The sequence below is a fragment of the Dermacentor albipictus genome, chromosome 3, assembly GCF_038994185.2.
Source record: "Dermacentor albipictus isolate Rhodes 1998 colony chromosome 3, USDA_Dalb.pri_finalv2, whole genome shotgun sequence".
Taxonomy (NCBI): Eukaryota; Metazoa; Arthropoda; class Arachnida; order Ixodida; family Ixodidae; genus Dermacentor; species Dermacentor albipictus.
The window spans coordinates 153,759,025-153,770,680 of record NC_091823.1 but is presented as its reverse complement, the minus strand read 5'-3'; the positions used below and the strand labels follow the sequence as shown (position 1 = coordinate 153,770,680).

General features: G+C 48.6%; 1 protein-coding gene across 2 annotated transcripts in view; it reads left to right on the top strand.

The window, feature by feature from the left end:
• The window catches only part of LOC135920012 (galactosylgalactosylxylosylprotein 3-beta-glucuronosyltransferase S-like), a 166,689-nt gene that overhangs the window by 90,919 nt on the left and 64,114 nt on the right, over window positions 1-11,656 (top strand). The gene's annotated exons all lie outside the window — the stretch shown is intronic.

Here is an 11,656-nt window from a genome sequence, read left to right as displayed (position 1 = left end):
CGCGACGGGATGTCTATTTAAAAGAATTGACCACGTTCTATCATCTCCCAGCGATTACTTCGTGCTCATGTCCTCCTTGAACTATGGCACCTTATATTTGCAAAACGTGTATCCTGACGGTCCCGATCTTCTAGTATGCAATCTCACCTGCGCTCAACAGTTTTTCGTGATCTTAAAGACGCCCCAATCGGTGGCCACCTTGGTGCTAATCACACACATGACCGCCTGCCTCGTCGCTTGTACTGGCCTCGCCTAGCCCGCGCAGTGCGGTGCTAGGTGAGTGCCTGCTAGCTCTGTCAACGCCGAAATACAGGGTGCTTTATTAGCTGTACAAAATCTTCAAAATCGAAAAAAAAATCACGGTAATAATATATCTAACATACCAGTGTGCAGATTGGCAGCCTCTAAATGCAGAGAAATTGGCGCACTTACGTGTGTAATTGGCGAAGAAACAGTAATTAACTTTCTAATTATGAACAATAGCTGGCTACAGCAAATGAGTACTTTGGGGCCCTCCCTCGACATTACCTATTCGAACAACCAAACTTTGAATAGCGGATTTCATGACGGAGCTACGCGAACAATTATTTACCCTTGGCAGGCTCCTTGAAACCGAAACTGCCTGGAAAAAGCATATGTGTCGTCGATGTCACCGCCCCCCCGGGCTTTCGTCGCGTTTCCGAGGTCACCACCGGTGCGGTCCGTGAGCAGCGTGCGTTATCTCTTTGCCATCTGCGGCGTTGGCCTACCGCTTGAATGCCGGCCGTCTGCCAAATTTACTTCGTCATTCCACTGGGCATCACGTGTCCACTTCCACCGAGGAAATGCCGTTTCAGAGACCCAAAGGAATGACGAAGTAAATTTGACGGCCCGCCGGCACCTAAGCGCTAGGTCAACGCTGCAGGCAGCAATGAAATAACGGAAGCTGCTTGCGGGGCCGGACCGGTGGTGACTTCGGAAACGTGACGAAAAGCGGTGGGAGCGCGGCCACATCGACGACGCAGACGCTCTTTTTCCAGGCAGTTTCGGTTTCAAGGAGCCTGGGGGAAATCATTATTCGCGTAGCTTCCACATGAAATCCGCTATTGGAAATTTAATTGTTGGTATAGGCAATATTGAGGACGGGCCCCAAGATACTCATTTGCTGTACCCACGTTGTATTGACAATTAGAAAGTTATTTACCGTAACTACGCTAATTAGACATGTAATTGCGGAAGTTAATCTGTATAAAAAGGGTGCCTATCTGTACACTCGAATGGTGAACGTAACGTTACCGTGATTTATATTTTTCTAATTTTAAAATTTGTTGCCGCTAAAAAAACACCCTGTACACCATCTGTGCGTCTTCGGGGTATGTTCAGCCAGTGGCGTAGCAACAGGGGGGGCCGGGGGGCCGTGGGCCCCGCGTGCATGGGGCCACGGGGGGGGGGGGGGGGCGGTGCCATATACGTCTGAAGACACCCGGAAATTATTGATATCCTCGCCCTCCTCGAATACAGCAGGGGGGGAGGGTGACAGAAGACCTATGGGCCCCGGGTGCCAGACGACCTAGTCACGCCACTGTGTTCAGCCCATTGACGTCGCACCTGACCCATTCTTTCATGCCACCTTTGATCTTCTCGGACCCTTTCCTATATCTACTTCAGAAAATAACTGGGTTGTCGTCACTAGCGATTATGTGACGTGCTACGGAATAATTGGAGCGCTGGCGACCAGCTCTGCTATAGACGTGGTGATTGTAGTGACATAGTGCACAACGTCAATTGCTGACCGACCGAAGCCGTACCTTTCCGAATAAACTGATGGATGATATCCTCTGCTGCTGTTCCGCGTAGCACAAGATCACCAAGTCATACCATCCCCGGAAGAATGGCCTTACCGAGCGCTTGAATTGGACCGTAAAAGATATGCTTTCAAAGTAGCGTCCGCTTACCACCACGATTGGCACTCCTCAATGCCTTACGTGAAATTCGCATATAATTCCTCGCAACATGACACTGCTCGATGCTCTCCCATTTACCGTTTGTCCGGACGTGAACCAACTTTACCGTTGGGCACATGTCTTCCTTCCTCTACAACTTTGTCTAGTGGATATGCGCGCAGCGCCTTTGCCCGTAAAGATCACGCAAAGCATACCGCCCGTACCAGATTTGCTGCCTCTCAAGGCAACCAAAAACGCCTTTATTACGAGTGACACCGCAACAAATGCCGGGCGCCCTCCTGTTTCTTTTGTCCCCCTCGTGATATGTGGAACTTTCAGGAAAACTCCTGGCTTGGTACAAGGGCCCTTATCCCATCCTTATTCAATCGACTAACATCACGTACCAGATTGTGTCTGCCAGTCCACTACACCTTCTGTTCTCCAGCAACATCTTACATGCTTTGTGGCTCAATCATTACCACAATTTCTCTGTTGTGGGTCCTTAGTGGTGCTAGGCCGGCGCTTCCACCGCCGGGGGTTAGGCTACGTATTTTTCGAAGATCATCTCGACCATTGGATTTAGTTGGAAGTACCCATAAACGGCCACTGCTTGGTCTCATGACAATGACGTGCGTTGCTGGATGTTGGCTCGCGTCCATGTTGGTCAGTGCTTACTGCCCATGTATGTTCAACCCGTAAATAGCTTTTCTACTGTGAACTATTTGAGCTTTTTGGTCATCAATTTTTTGCGCTGGTCAGACCCCCTAGTACTACCTTGTGTGTCCGATTGGCCCTATATTTTTCCAATGAACATCCCAAAGTAGAATTGCAAAATTTCCCCTCGTGCTGGTTGAAAATGCCAACTGCTTCGAGCAACTTCGTTTTCTCTGTGGTAGGACGCACAAACATTTTCAAAGTTCACCTCGAGCGTGCTGAAACCACTCCAGAGTGCAGCGTTTTACTTTCGCTGAGCTCAGAGCGTACGTGAACCCAAGGAGTTTCCTACAATAATTTCTGTAGGAAGTTCTGGCGCTAGTGTCTACGGCAGCTGCAAGCAGGGCAGACTACCCCATTCGAGAATGACGGTTGGTACATACATTTGCCGAAGATTTGTTTTTTAACTTCAAACGACTTTGTGACTTTTGAAATTGATTATTTACAAGAAGCATTGCACTATGTATAAACGAACAAAGAGCCTGTTTGATGGCCGGATTCAAACCGAAGTCCTCCAGCACAGAAGATTCAAATTGTACTCACTATACATCGGGTACATGCGTCGACAAGAAAAATGGCAGATCCTTAAGAATTTATCACTGGTAACCCATCGTGTTAAGACGCTTCGTGTCTTTCGATTTGTGCATGGAGGTATTCTTTTAAATACGGAACGCCTGCAGATAATAGCAATATGCTTTCTCGCAATGTGTTACTGCCTTCTGCGTTTAGATAATCATACAGTGATTTCAAATTTATACCAGAAAGGCAGTTAAAGCAAAGTAAACAAAGCCACAAGAGCGATATAAGTGGCAAGGACAAAGATCAGACAAATCCACCTACTGAAAGTCGTTCCTGTGTTATCTAAAGGATCGTGGCAGCAGAGGTTCCCCAACAAATTTCATTAGGTGGCCAAATGGCTGATTCTAACGCAGTCTAATGCTGTAGAGCAGCGTTTAGGTCACAAACTCATCCCGGCACCAATAAACAGATTCGCATTAGCGATATCGGTCATATTCGATCAAATAGAGCGGTTCGTATTCTTTCATATAAAGTGGTTAATTTCACTTTGAACGACAAATTTTTTGTAATCAGTGTTTTATGAATTTTCTTTTTACTTGGACGCCAATTAGCAATTTCAACCTATTGCATTTACTCGGCTCCTCACAACTAAAGGGATATGACGCAGCACGGCGGACCAGGAACTGCCATGACATTGACGGGAGCCTTGTTCTTTATTGTGCAGGGCTTTCTTGGATTCGCCCTGGTATCAACTTCTGTTCATCAACATCTCGGCGAACATCGTTTCTGCGATGTGCGCATATGCACCATCGGCGGTGATATCGCGCCTGAAATCTCATCATCACGGATGGATGGATGGATAGATGGATGGATAATATGAGCGTCCCCTTTGGAACGGGACGGTGGGTTGCGCCACCAAGCTTTCGCTACTATACTGCCTAATATCTTACCCAGGTTAAACAATGAAAAAAGAAAAAGAAAACTATGAACAACCACGCCCAAATTTTCTGATCCCCTATTGCGAACTGTGCTTTTGTAAGTCTCCGTCTTTTGTCGTTTCCCTACTTTTCTTCCACCAATCCTCCAGTCGCCTCTTACTAATGTCAATTCGGACGTGTTTGCTTTACCACTGCTCCCTCTGAACCCAAGGGATTCAAGGACGCCAGTGGTGCCTAAATCACCACTGGGTAGACGTCTTCACATTCTAATAAAACATGCTCCGTAGTTTCCCTAGCTTTACCGCAGCAAGCACATGCTTCTTCTTCCTTCTTATATCTCGCTTTATAGGTGCGTGTTCTAGGGCATTCCGATCTCGCTACGGAAAGTAATGAGCTTCCCTTTGAGTTATCATAAATGGTTTTATTCCTGATTTCATTTTTTCATCTCCAGATGCAACCCTGCTCCTAGCGGCCCCTTTTGAGCGCAGCGCTGTGACGTCATCGGTGTTCACCCGTATAAAAGAAGCGCCGCAGGAATTTTTCTTCTGTGGGCACAGCGAACCAGGAACTGCCATGACATTGATGGGGGCCTTGTTCTTCATTGTGCGGGTTGGTTCCGAAACAAGCTCCTTGCGTAGCGATTATCGTGGTGTTATGGTCGTGCGGTGCCCATGGCGATGCCTTGCTATGCCTTATGAGTGTCTCGTTGTGTGTAACTTTCTGCTTTGCGGTCGTGTTGAAGTAAATCCCGACCCTACACAGATGGAGATGCTTAAACAGTTGTTATAGGGGCAGGATACTCTTCGCAACGATATACAAGAACTGCAAACGCATTTCTTGTATACTGAGAAGCTGGTTTTGGAACTTTACACCACGCTTAACAAAATGCAGACGCGAATCATGCAACCAATTGATACCCCAGTAACAAACGCTCATAGTTTACAGTCTATTGAGCACTTGATCAGCTTCCATGCTAAAAAGCTTACAGACCTTGAGGATCGAAGCCAAGGATCAATTCTGATAATTCATGGGATACCTGAAATTCTAAATGAGACAGAAAATGCACTCAAGGATAAAATTGTAAAGGATGTATTTATTGTACAGTGTGATTCTGTCGGTCGGAATACCAGATTAGGAAACCAAGGTGACAAGCGACCGGTACTTCTGTATCTTCAGAATTTTAATGAAGAGAAAGAAATACTGCAAAATGCAAAAATCTGAAGGGAACTAGTATTGTCATCCAGATTGACAAGTCGCAATGTACCTTAAAGAAGCGCAAGCTTCTTTTGGAAAGTGCAAGAAACGATAAAATTCGAGGAAAGAAGGTGTCACTTATACACGACAAGCTCAAAGTAGACAAGCATGTTTTCTTTTGGGACGAATCGCAGAACAAGCGGGTACAGGTTGCAGATAGTCGCTTTCGGCAAACGCAGTCGTCAAATAATGAACCTTCACGAACAAGCAACCACGATTATTAAATAATAATGCTAGAAGTATTCTAAATAAAGGAGATTCCTTAGAAATATTGTTACTTCAACACGACCCTCACATTACTGTTATTACTGAAACTTGGCTTCGCGAAGATATTAACAAGCAAGAGATATTTCCTCCCTGCTATAGTGTTTATCGCGTGGATAGGTCTTCTAGGGGAGGAGGTGTGGTGGTCCTAATTAAAGATCCGATAGAGGCTGTCGTTCTGGACATAATACCTACATTGGAATGTTTATGCATAGAGGTATCTCTTTGGGGTTATACCCTTGTTATATTCGCAATCTACAGACCTCCTGACTCCACTCCTGATTTTTTGCATGAATTATGGTCTTGTATGAGTAACTGTTTACACAGCAAGATTATCCTACTAGGTGATTTTAATTTGCCCGGTGTAGACTGGATGCGCCTTCAGCCCGGGCCACATCACAGTCAGAATATTAATGTAGTCTTTGATATCATGGTAACACATGATTTCAGGCAAGTTGTTCTTGAAACGAGACGTGTGCAAGGTTCTTCGTCTTCAGTTTTGGACCTTGTTTTCTTAGCTCGGAAATTCGCAGAATTCACGGTTGTGATCGAGCAGGGGCTATCCGACCACTGTCTTGTTTGTGTTTGCTTACAGCTTGTTTCCTGTGCTAAAACTAAAAAAAAATCGTCTGTCCATTTTGTCAAAGATTATTCTCGCGCGAACGACGAAAATTATGTTAACTTCCTTTGGACCCGCTTTAAGGACACGTGTCATTTTTGTCTTGATGAATTCATACCAAGTAAGAAAAAACAAGTTCACAAGCAGACACCATGGATCTATCGCAACAAGATTCATACGGAACGTAAAATTAGGAGGTTAAAAAAGGTCCTTACGCAGCCAAATTTAATATCTGAAATACAAGACAAGCTCGCACTTTCCGTGCGTAGATCAAAGGATTATTATCTCAACTCATCTATGCCTAATTTTATTACAAACCATCCAAGTAAATTTTGGAAATATATTGCCCAGAAGAAGAAACCAGTATCCCAAATGACAATAAACGAACAGATGGTTACGGAGAAGGTTGAACTTGCTAATCATTTTAATACGTTTTTTCACAGTGTCTTCTCAGCTCCCAGTGTACCAACCATTTCATGTGAATTTTATATTCTATGCCTGTGTACTGTCTATGGTGCTGAATCTAAAACCGAAATGTTCAAGTGGGCCTGATAATATCCCTAATTTGTTTCTCCGTAGATATACTGTAACCTTATCAAACTTTCTTGTTATAATATTCCGTGCTTCAGTATTGTCGTATGAATCACCGAATGACTGGAGAACAGCCCGAATAGCACCAATTCATAAAAAAGGAAATCCGTCTACTTGTAGATAATTACCGTCACACTACAAATTTCCTTTTCGGTCACCCAGGCCATGTACCTTGTGCTGGCGAAAGCACGGACCATTGTCAGACGCATGATGTCCGGCAAGCCCTGGGTGGCGAAGACCATTCGCAGCGCCGCAATAGTCGCACCTGCTGATGGAGTGGTGAAAGGTAGAACCTCCATCCACTTCGAAAAGGCGTCCACCACCACCAGCTAGTAATGGCCCTGAGAGGGCCCCCCAAAATCCACATGCGCGCGGGACTAAGGTCTCTGTAGGAACGGCCAGGGGGTGATTTTCACATGACGTGAAGCCCGCTCATGCTTCTGGCACGCTTGGAAGCTCTGCACCACGTCAGCGATGTCCTGATCAAGGTCAGGCCAACATAGGTGGGACCGGGCCACATTACTAGTCTTTTCAATGCCAGAATGACCCTCGTGCAGGAACTGCAGGACCCTGGCCCGGAGAATTTGTGGGATCACCACCCTGGAACCGAACCGTAGGCAGACCTGCTGCAGGCTCACCTCGGTGGCCTTGTGGTTATGGGCCCGCTGAAGCAATTCCTCCCCACGGGACACCGCCTTGAGCACCTGATACAGGACTGGGCTTGGCTGGTCGCCTGCAATACCGCAGTTCCAGAGGGTACCTCCGTGTACGCCTGCTCCAAGGGGCATGGACACTTCAGCTGGTTGTGGAAGCGCAGCTGGCTGGCACCTCTGACAGATGCAGGTGGCTCAGGACATCAGCTGGTAGCTGTAGGCTGCCAGTCTCAAGACCTAGGGTACCACTCGAGGTGATGCCTGCACGGCAACTGCCTTTTCAGACCCCAACAGCCCTAACAGCGGCTTGTTGTCCCTGACGGTCTCGAACTTCAGTCCCCACAGGTACGCGTGGACGCGTTGGACCCCTGACATGAAGGCCAGGCCTCCCTTGTTCAGCTGGCTGTAGCATTGCTGGGAAGCTTGAAGCCGACGAGAAGCAAACGACACAGGGCGTTCCTGGCCATCCTTTGTGTGCCAAGATGGCCGCTACGCCGTAGTCCGATGCATCTACGGTCAGAACGATAGACTTGGCCGGATCGAAGTGTACCAGCACTGGAGCCTTCGTGACTAGCTCCTTGCTGCGTTAAAAAACCCTATCCTGCTCCTTCTTCCAGACCCAATGCTGAACATCTCGAAGCAGAAGATGAAGCGGGCATAGAAGATAGGACAGGTTCGGCAGGAAACTCCTGCAGAAGTTCCTAAAGCCAAGGTAGCTCGGAAACGCCTTCTTGTTCTGGATTTTAGGCGCATTGAGCACAGCATCAACTTTACGGGGACCCGGGGCTAGGCCAGCCTGGGAAATGACAAGTCCCAGGTACTCAATACAGGGAGCAAGGAAATGCACTTTTTCGGCTTGAGCTTTAGACCGGCATCCTGCAGCCGTGCCAGGATGTTGTGCAGGTTCTGCAGGTGGTCCCCCTCTTCCCTGCCAGTAACCAGCATGTCTTGCAAGTGCACCGCCACCGGCCTTATGCTCCTGAAGAGGTTGTCCCTCTCTATCTGAAAAATGGCCGGGGCTGTGGCCACGCCAAACAGTAATGGCGTGTACTGGAAGAGGCGCAAAGTTGTCCATCTTGTGACATACTTCAGGGAGACATCCCGAAACACCAGCTGCTGGTAAGCGTCCCTGAAGTCCACCTTCTGGAATTTCTTTCCACCGGTCAATGCTGACCAGAGATCTTCAATCCGTGGAAGCGGGTACTTCTCAATGGTAGCCACGGGGTTGCTGGTAACCTTGCAATCCCAGCAGATGCTGACACTGCCGTCCATGGGAGCGGCCCATATAAATGCCTTCATGGGGAACAGTATGCCCTCTCGCTGTAACTGTGGCTGCTCCGGGGTGAGGCTTTCCTTCAGCGGGAACAGCAGTAGGCGATGCTTGAAGAAACGTGGCCGGGCTTCCTCAAGTACACAAATCCCAGCAGTCGGGCCAGCTAATGTGCCCACTCCTGGCTCGAACAGGGACTTGAACTCGATCAGGAGGCTCGGGACGTCTTTCACCACAAACATGCTGGCTTTCTGGTACTATGGCAGATGAACGCCAAGTTCATGAATTCAGTTTCGGACCAGCAGCTTCGGCGACGTCCCCTTTGTTACGTAAAGCTGATGCGTTGCCACCGTGCAACCAAAGCGACCGCTGAAATGGGCCTTACCCTGCACCTAGGAGAACTGCCCGGAGTAGCTATGCAGCATCACGCCCTAGCCTCGACGGACACGCCGGGGAAAATACGTTTGAACAGTTTCCCGTCCACGACCGCCTCTGTGTGTTTGACTCTGATTGCGCCCTTTGTCCAGCTCTATGGAAATAAGGTGAACGACGACTTCGACGATCAGCATGTACGGCGGTACAGTCGACGGAACAAGGCCTGTGTGCCACATGTGTAAAACCGGCGGGTCCTCAGCCACGACGTGCAGCCTGGCTGAGAAAGAACTCGAGCCTGCTGCCGCACGCCTCTCCGCGTACCCTTGTGACGGCTACCCTAGCCGCGGCTTCTGGGGCACCTGGACTTGAACCAGGCTGCTGTTGGTGCTGTCCGCTGTTCTTCCTATCTCATTAGCATACCTGTGCTAGTTGCCCAGATTTCCCGCATGTGAAGCATTGTATTTGGGAGAACTGGCACTGTGAGGAGTGATGCACACCACCGCAGCGACTATAGGTACTGCCCTTTGTCGCCAACTTGCTCACCACCACTTCCACCGATGTTGAACCAGACGCTCCTGTAATCTCGCCGATGTCCTTTGCGACAGCTTCCATCTCCAGCGCTTCCTTCACAGCGTCGTCCAGCGAAGAATCTGTCGCAAGCGCTCGCTAAACCTCGTAGCGCAGCGACGAATTGCCCAAAAAGCTCGTCTTCCCGGCTGCTCCGGTTGTTGACGCGGAAATGCCCCATCAGTGTGGACGGCGCAGGGCTGAAATGCGCGCGCAGTATGGTGAGTAGTTCACTCACCGTCTTAACATGTGGTGTGGCTGGTTAAAGAACGTCGAGCAGGAGACAGCAGATCTAATTCCCGCAGCTGTCCAGGAATATATCGCGCTGTTTTGCCTTGGGGTGGTAGTTTGCCTGGAAGAACACGTGGACTTCCTCCTCGTAGACTGGCCAGGAGGACCCATCACCCTCGTACAGCGCAATGCAGGCAGGCCCGTGGTCTGTGCTTTGCCGCTCGCGGCAGCGGGGGTTGATACGTGGGTGCTCGTCGCCAGTGGCGCTATCCGTCCAGGGGGGCGTCACATGCTCGTTACAACCTTTATCCCGAACATATCACTTGGCGCGGTGTGTTTTCGTGGTCTTATGACGTGGCGTTAGAGGCAGGTGAAGTTGGTGCAGCCCAATAGCTTTGACCAATAGCCGAGGATTAATGGCTAAAATGTGTCGAATCAGAAATGTTTATTCTGCTCGGTTCAGTGATGCATAATCAGTGTGTAGACGTTATACCAGATGAAGAGCTATCGTGGTTTTCGTTACGTCACCTGACAGGGACGTGAAGCGGCGGTGCTTAAAAAAGTTATGGACAATCGTGGAGGGCTGACTGCAGAATCGGAATAGCTTTATGTTATAGCGCCCCGGGTTTTGCTGCGTAGCGAAAGCGCTCCTGTTCAGCGACACATCACGGGCCTTGGTATCCTGAATGCTGAGGGCACGCTTCAGAGAATGCTGCTGGCACGTGTTCAAATGCTCACTCTGCATACGTGGCTAGCACGCTGCTGAGATGCAAGCTCCAAGCTTTATTTTCACGCTATGGACGACTGTAACGTTCACAGCAGCGCAGCTCAGCACACGCCCTCCACAGCCCAGCACATCCAAAAGTTAGTTTCGTCATTCACAGTATTGCTACTGTGTATATTGCCGTCACTACTACGTGACACCCCTACTATGTGAATACTGCTCAGCAAGTAAGGATAGTACAGCTTGTGAACATTTAGAAACGTATCATATTAAGTAAGAGTCACAGATTGCGTTACCGACACGCCGATTTGCTTATCTGGTAGCGAGACATGCCTTTTGGCATTTTCTTTTTCTTTGCCATGAAGAGCGTGTACGCATGCGCTATAAAAAGTATATCTATGATTTCCTATCTTTCAGGCATTGACCCAATAAATTAGTTGTGGGTTAGTGCCCGTGGTGTCCTGTCGTCTTCACTGTCCATGTTCACTTGCGCTACAACGCCTTCAATACATACTAACGAACTCGCCCAAGAAGTTTTAAATAAATTTTTGTCGCATAGGTGGAAGATGTGTGACGATGCGCACCACAAGTAACGAGATAGCGGAAGAAGTAGCCATAGCGCTAGCTGTAGCTCAGACTAAAGCAACCGTGATAGTGAGCAACTCTTAGACGGCAATAAGAAACTTTGCCATCGGCCGAATCTCGTCGGAGGCACTACGCATTCTTCTTGCAGGAGACCAAAAGTGCAAAACAAAGATATATACCACTTGGACACCCACTCATACCCTCGCGGAGGATGGCAACAACGAGGCGGCATACGTCAAGGATTGAGGGCTTACGGACCGAGCCGCAGTCGCAAGTGACGTCCCGACACCCTCCAGACGTGACGGTGCGGTAAGTGAGTGGGAATCGGAGGTCAGAATGACCACATTTAGTGACATCATGAAGCACCATAGGTTACATAGGGGCATATTCCCGCGACCTCACGCAAAATTGACAGCAAGGCAGTCTGTCG